The 7,183-nt window shown below is 38.2% G+C and overlaps 1 long non-coding RNA gene across 1 annotated transcript; it reads left to right on the plus strand.

Annotated features, from left to right (window-relative positions):
* The first annotated feature begins 1,821 nt into the window (after positions 1 to 1,821).
* LOC114927515 (uncharacterized) lies at positions 1,822 to 3,834 on the plus strand. Its single transcript, XR_003818005.2, has 3 exons — positions 1,822 to 2,592; positions 2,851 to 2,910; positions 3,008 to 3,834. It is a non-coding gene; the product is annotated as an uncharacterized lncRNA (long non-coding RNA).
* Positions 3,835 to 7,183: the final 3,349 nt, after the last annotated feature.

The raw sequence follows: 7,183 nt of genomic DNA on the forward strand, positions 1-7,183 counted from the left end.
TTGAGTATGAGTTTGAACAATTTTTGACCTCGAATGACTCAAGTGATGATGGAGGAGATGAGTTTGATTGGCCTCAATTTAATCCGAGTGCAGAATTTAGGGAGGTCCAATTTCAGCTGAACATGGAGTTTGAGTCACTTGAACAATTTAAGCAGGCTCTGAAGGACTTTACCATATCAGAGGGTAGAAGGATATTTTACATGAAGAATGATAAGAGAAGGGTTAGAGCTGCTTGTATACATGGAGGCTTCATGCCTGGAAAAGAAGTGCAAAAAGCCAAGGCAAAGGCAAGAAAAGCAGCTAAGGAAAAGGAAAAGTTACAGGCTGCTAAAGAAGCTAATGAAAGCGAGAAAGCTAAAGGGGTGATGGAAACAAATGAGGCTCATCCTGAAGGTGAGAAAAACAATGAGGGACATACTACCAATGAGGTAGAAGCACAAGCTAATGCAGCAGAAAATGCAAAATGTGGAAATGAAGGTGAGAAAAATGGTGAAACAGAGAAGCATGACTGTCCCTGGCTTATATACTGTGCAAAGAACTCACGATCAGGTGGATACCAAATAAAGACCTACAATCCAACTCACACCTATGGAAGAGAGTTTGGCAGCAATATGGCAGATCATCATTGGGTAGCAAGGAAGCTAGAAAAGAGATTGTTGAGTCAGCCACGGTTGACACATGCAGAGGCATGGGATCACATGAAGGTTGATTACAATGTGATACTCAGTGATAAAATGCTGTACAGAGGACTTCGAATGGCCAGGAAAAAGTATTTGGTAACGAGAAGGCGCAATATGGCAAGCTGCGTGACTATCTGAATGAGATACACCGATATGAGGTTATTTTATTTCAAAGACAAACATTAGAATATTGTTAGTGAATTGATAAAGAATAGTATTTTTTTACATTTTATGTTAATTCTTGTGATATGAAAATACATTAGAATATTGTTAGTGATCTTAGTGAATTCTGGTGTAATTCTGGTTTACACAGGAGCAATGAAGGTTCATCTGCACTGTTGGCAGTGGAGCCTATACCTCAATCTCCTCCATTATTTGATAAATTGTATATTTGCTTAAATGCCTGTAAAAGGGGGTTCAAGGCTAGATGTCGCCCCTTGATAGGTTTAGATGGATGCTTCCTGAAGGGTTTTTATGGGGGACAATTATTGTCAGCTGTAGGACAAGACACAAACAATCATTTTTATGTGATTGCGTATGCAGTAGTTGACAGTGAGACGAAGGCAAGTTGGAAATGGTTTCTGTAGTTGTTACAAGATGATCTTGGGCAATGCACTGCCAATGGTTGGAACTTCATCAGCGATCAACAGAAGGTATCCCTAAATATGTATTAGTGTTTGTTATGTTAACTAAGTAAATGCATTGTATTCTTCATGGTTTAATGACTGTTAACTATGTTTTTTGTTATCATAACAAGCATTTTAATGCCTATTATTTTCTGGTCTATTGGAACTGTAATGCAGGGTCTTCTGCCAGCACTGAAGGAGGTTATGCCTAACGCCCATCACAGAAACTACGTTAGGCACATCTGGAAGAATTTCACAAACAAATACAAAGATACACAGCTTAAGAATGTGGTCTGGGCTTGTGCCAAAAGTTCAACCGTTGCAGAGTTTAATGATAATATGCAAAGGCTGAAGAGAATGAATGAGGACGCGTGGGCTTACCTTGCAAAATTGGATCCCGGATGTTGGACTAAGTCAAAATTCAGCCACTACCCTAAACTGGACAATATCACCAATAACATGACAGAGGTGTAGAATGCCAAAATAGTACACTATAGGGGAAAACCTATACTCACAATGCTAGAGGAGCTCAGATGTTACATTATGCGAAGGATGGCACAACACAAAAAGGCCCTAAGCATGTACACTGATGTAGTTGCTCCTGTACAACAAAAAAGGATGGAAGCCATTATGAAGGACACCAAGCACTGGACTGCTTAATGGACTGGCGACGATGCTAGACAGGTTTTTGAGGTGCAAATGCACATCAAGAAGCTAGGGGTGCACTTAGGTAATAACACATGTACATGTAACATGTGGCAACTTACAGGTATAACACTCCAACTTATGCATTTTTAGTTATTATTCTTACAAACTGTATATCTGATTGTTGTTTACAATCACTTATAGGAATTCCATGTGTGCATGCCATGTCTGCTATTGCTAAGAGGGGAGACAGACTAGACACATATGTGCACAAGTGGCTGAAGATGGATGCCTTCAAAGCAACATATGGTCATTCCATTAGTCCCGTCAACAGTGAAGAGTATTGGGAGAAGTCTGGAGAAATAAGCTCAATCCCTCCCAAGGTTAAGAGGCCAATAGGGCGTCCAGTAAAGAGAAGGAGACGAGATCCAGTAGAAGACGGAGCAGAGGGTAATAAGGCAAAAAAGACCTTCTGAGTCACATGCGGAAAATGTGGAGAGACTGGCCACAATGCTAAGACCTGCAAGGGAGCTCCTAAGGATGGAACTAATCCTAAAGGAAAGGTCAAAGGCAAATCCAAGGAAAAGTCAACTGCAACACAAGAAGAGGTTCAGGTTTCTCAATCGGCACCAGTAACTGAGGTATACATGAATGATACTTACATTCTTCTGCTAAATGAATTACATTGTGCAGCTTGATATGTGTGATAACATGCTTAGGATTCAGGTTTTTGACATGAATTAGTTGTTGTGTTATAGAGACCAACTTGACATATAAATTAGTAATTAGGGACCTATTTGACTTATACTAGCATTTCTAAAGGACCTATTTGACTTATAAAATACATCGTCAAGGGTTTAATTGTCCTAATAAATTTGCTTACTTATGAGGTTACCCAGTCTGAGGCACCAACAAATCATACTGTACCAGACATAGGAATGAATGTGAATGCTGCAACTGTAAGTATGCTTCATAATATGTTTCACTATTAATTCCTAAACATTACTGACTAATATCTTATTTTAGAATACTCATAATTGTTTATAATTCAATCAGGGAAGACAAATTCAGCCTCAGCAGCCTATTAGACGTCCAAAGCAGACAATAATTAGGCCCAAGAGACAGGAAAGTGTGAGTGTTGAGACAATGACAGCTGCAAGTAGTGGCACAAGCTCCAGAATGTTCAAATTTATTCCAACGCCCGGACTGAACCACTCTAAGAAGAAATGATGCTTTGGAAGAAACTTATTATGAAATGGACCTGCTAGTGTTTACTCTTGTTATTTTGAAGAAAATAGACATGCACTTATAATACTTTTGAGCACCACTTTACATCAGTGTGTGTAGAAGGAAATAGACCTTCTTTATTTTGCTAACATTTTGAAACAACTTTATGTACATCCTCTATGTTATTTGAATATTCCTCCCTGGATTATATACTATTTTTGGTTTAATCCACTTTGCCAAATTACTTTGCATACTTTGAATTCGATATAGACTAGTTTCAAGTTAGCATCATTATCAACTTCTTATATTCATTTAACTAAAATGAGCCATTCAAATACAATATTTTTCCAACAAAGACACAATGCCAATTGCTTAAATAACCACCACATAAATACAAAACATAATCACAACTACAAGTGCACCTATTATTACACTACTAAACAAGCTTAGAACACTATCCTTTTTGACTTTCGAACTATCTTCATTCCTCTTTATTAATATCTCCTCCAATTGTTTCACTCTCTCCTCCAAGCAATAATCTAAACCTGCACCAAATTCTTCACCCACGCATGTCTCCACAGAGGCCAATCTACGCTTATCAACTACATCATCCACCAAATACCCAAAGATCTCATCAAACCATACAAAAAAATCATAATATCCTTGGTTTTTCTGCAATCAGAATAACAGAACATAAATCATCACATTAGTCTTAGTCCCAATTATCAAAACTACAGCACCACAAAAATCCACCACTCTAAAGTACCTTGAAGTGAGGACAGCCAAAGAACAGCCTATTTGGATTTTCTGCTGTGCGAGACCTGGATATTATGGCATATGTCTTGCACTTACACTTAGGATGTTCTCTTCTTCTAAGTCGCCCCCTTCGGACGCCAGTCGAACCGCTGTCAACACTGAAGACATCATCCATAGTTCTCCGACTGCGTCTCCGACTTGCAACTGACGTGCTGCTTCCACTCGACATCATCTTCTTCGAAGCCAAAAACTCTCTCTCACATACTAACATACACGGGTTGGAGGCACAGGGGGTAAAAAGTGAAGACCTAATTTCATGATCATCCCCTTTAAAACAGCGATGTCTTGTCCCTCTTCAAACGCTGCGTTTTAACACATTCATGTCATAAAGCTTGGGAACTAATATGTCCAATTAAAAATGACGTTGTTTTGATAAGGCCTTAAACGACGTCGTTTTGGCTACGTGTACAGGGACCAACGTGTCCTGAAAGCCTTTAACCTGACACGTCACACTCAACACCTCCACATAGGAGAGAGAGTGTTCATTTAACCGGCTAAACCTGGAGCAGGGACATATATGGCACATATTTAATAATTTTGGGGACTGGGGACTTAGTTAATTTTTCTGGGGGATAAATCTGTCGTACGGCCAATTCCTTGGGGACCTATTTGGGGTATTACTCTAAAAAAAATACTATTTCTATCCATAAATTTTAGCGAACGCTAACAAAAGTATATATAAAAAAGGAAACTAATATTATATCCATAAAAATAGATTTTCTGATAAAAGTATGGGTTAAGTACAATTTTGGTTCTTAAGGCAAAGGTCGAAAATTTTTTCGTCCCCAACTTTTTTTTTGCATACAAAATCGTCTTTAAGTTTTAACTTAGTTTTAAAATAGTCATTTTTACCAAAATTTTAAATTTTATTACTAAATTACCCCTAAACAAAAAATTATAAATTAAAAAAAAAAGAAAAAGAACGAATGAGAGGTAAGAAGAGGGATCACGCCGGGGGAGGGGGAAGAAGAGCGGAAAGGGGAAGGGGAAAGGGGGGATGGCACCGACGAGGCTTGGAGCCGCCGTCGCCATCGGGAATCAGAACCAGAGAGAGAGAGGAGGTGCGAGCCTTGCCGTTGTCGAAGAACTGGTGAAGAGAGAGAAAACACACGACCAGGGAGAGAAAGAGGGGTGCCTTGTCGCCGTCGTGCTCCGCCACTGTCGCTGATGCTTCTGGTCCTCACTGTCGTTTCGCGTCCTCGCCCTGCTCCTCGCTGCTGGTCCTCTTCAGGGTTCTGTTTCTGATTCGTTTTACTTCTGCTTCTGATTCTAATTTTATTGTTCTTGTGCTTCTAATTAGGGGTATTCAAGACCCGCTCCGACCCAGGCTCTAGACATATTTTGTTGGGTTCGAATTTTCATTTTTTACTCATTGTTATTTTTTGGTCGGGTTCGGGTTTTACTTCGGGTCACCCGGTGCGGCCCGAAGTTGTTTTTTACAATAAGAAATATATATTTGAGTTAATTAGTAATGTTATATTATACTTTTATAATTCAATTAATATTTTTTATATTATACGGTATTATTTTGTTTTAAAATAATTTATTTTGATATAAATATAATATAACATTTATTAAAAGTAAATTTTATTATTTTAATATATAAAATTTACAAATGTATATACTAATGTTTCATCGAGTCGATCCGGTTTAATCCGGTTTCTTTTCAAGTCACTTCGGATCGGGTTAAAGTAGACCTGTTGGCCTTTTAGGACCGGGTCTGGGTCTACTTAAACTCGGCCCAGCCCATGAACACCCCTACTTCTGATTCTGATTCTGATTTCATTGTTCTTGTACTTCTGATTCGAATTATGTTTCTTTGATCTTATTGCACATCCATGAGTGGTTGTTTCTGCGTTTGTTTCTACTTCTGTTTTTGCGTTTGTTTTTGCAGGAATAGCTCCTTTGAAGGGTCAGAGAAAGAGGAGGAGGAATGGTAGCTGTGTAAGATGGTGCCTAGGACGGTGGCAATGATGACAGCGATGAGGACCATGGAGAAGACTATGAGTATGATGAGGCGCTTGCAATCTTTTTCTAGAAGGCTTGCTACTCTGCCTCGTTCACTTTACCATACCCTTTGAATGAGTTTATCGAATCCATTAATCAATGAATCAGTTTTTTTTTGTTCTCTTTTTTTTTTGTTGGTGTTTACAAGTGAAGAATAAAAAGGAAAAAGAGAGCTACAATATCTCTATTTCTAGAATATGAAGAGGTATAATTGGCTTTCTACTTTTGTGTTTTGCGTTTGTTTTTGTTTCTATTTTTGCTTCTGTTGAAGAAGAATAGATGTTGTGATGAAGAAGAAGAAAAAGAAGAAGAGAAGGGGATTTTGGTCCGATGGACGATTCTAAAGTTACGTTGTACCTTAGAGATGATTTTGTATGCAAAAAAGAGTTGGGGACAAAAAAAAATTCAGCTTATACCTTAAGGACAAAAATCGTACTTAACCCTAAAAGTATCTAAATCTTAAATTTTTGTTGACTTTTTAATAAAATTTTTAAATTATCCGCACCCTTTATTTTCAATCTCAACTCTACCCTTATCTCTTAATTTCCAAATCCTAAATTTTCACAATCTTCTATTGTCATCATGTTGACCACCTTCTCTCTTCCCTACTACTCCACCACTACCCCCGCCACCATGACAGCATCGACATCAACTATCTCAACAAATTCGCGGTTATGTTCAAACAGACTAAAAAGAAAGAAACCAGAACTTAAACTTAGACATTAGAAATGTGGAGTTTACGGCGATTCTAGACAACTCTATCGATGACGATAGCATGCTCTAGAATAAACAAAAAAATATAACAAAATTAAAACAAACCAAGAAATAAGGAGCGAAAATCATAAGCCAACATCAGAACAAAATCATAAACCAAGAACTCAAAATAAATGTTAGTTGATCAGAAATAGAGATCAATGATGAGGACACAACATACCAACAAAAAGGAGATGAGAGGAGGCGACAGACTGACAACACCTTTTAATTCCGCAGGAGTTTTAGATAGCTCCATCAGTGATGGCAGTAAGTTCCAGTGACGACAATGAGATCTCCTCTATCTATTGTCAATTTGTCATCTTCATGTCCCTCAGCAACCATCTTACAGACAGCAAATCCTGACAGAAACGGTAATAGTGTAGATTAACATTCTTTTCTTCGATCCATACGCCTTTCATTATTCCTTTC

This window comes from Arachis hypogaea, chromosome 3, assembly GCF_003086295.3.
Source record: "Arachis hypogaea cultivar Tifrunner chromosome 3, arahy.Tifrunner.gnm2.J5K5, whole genome shotgun sequence".
NCBI classification, from domain to species: domain Eukaryota; kingdom Viridiplantae; phylum Streptophyta; class Magnoliopsida; order Fabales; family Fabaceae; genus Arachis; species Arachis hypogaea.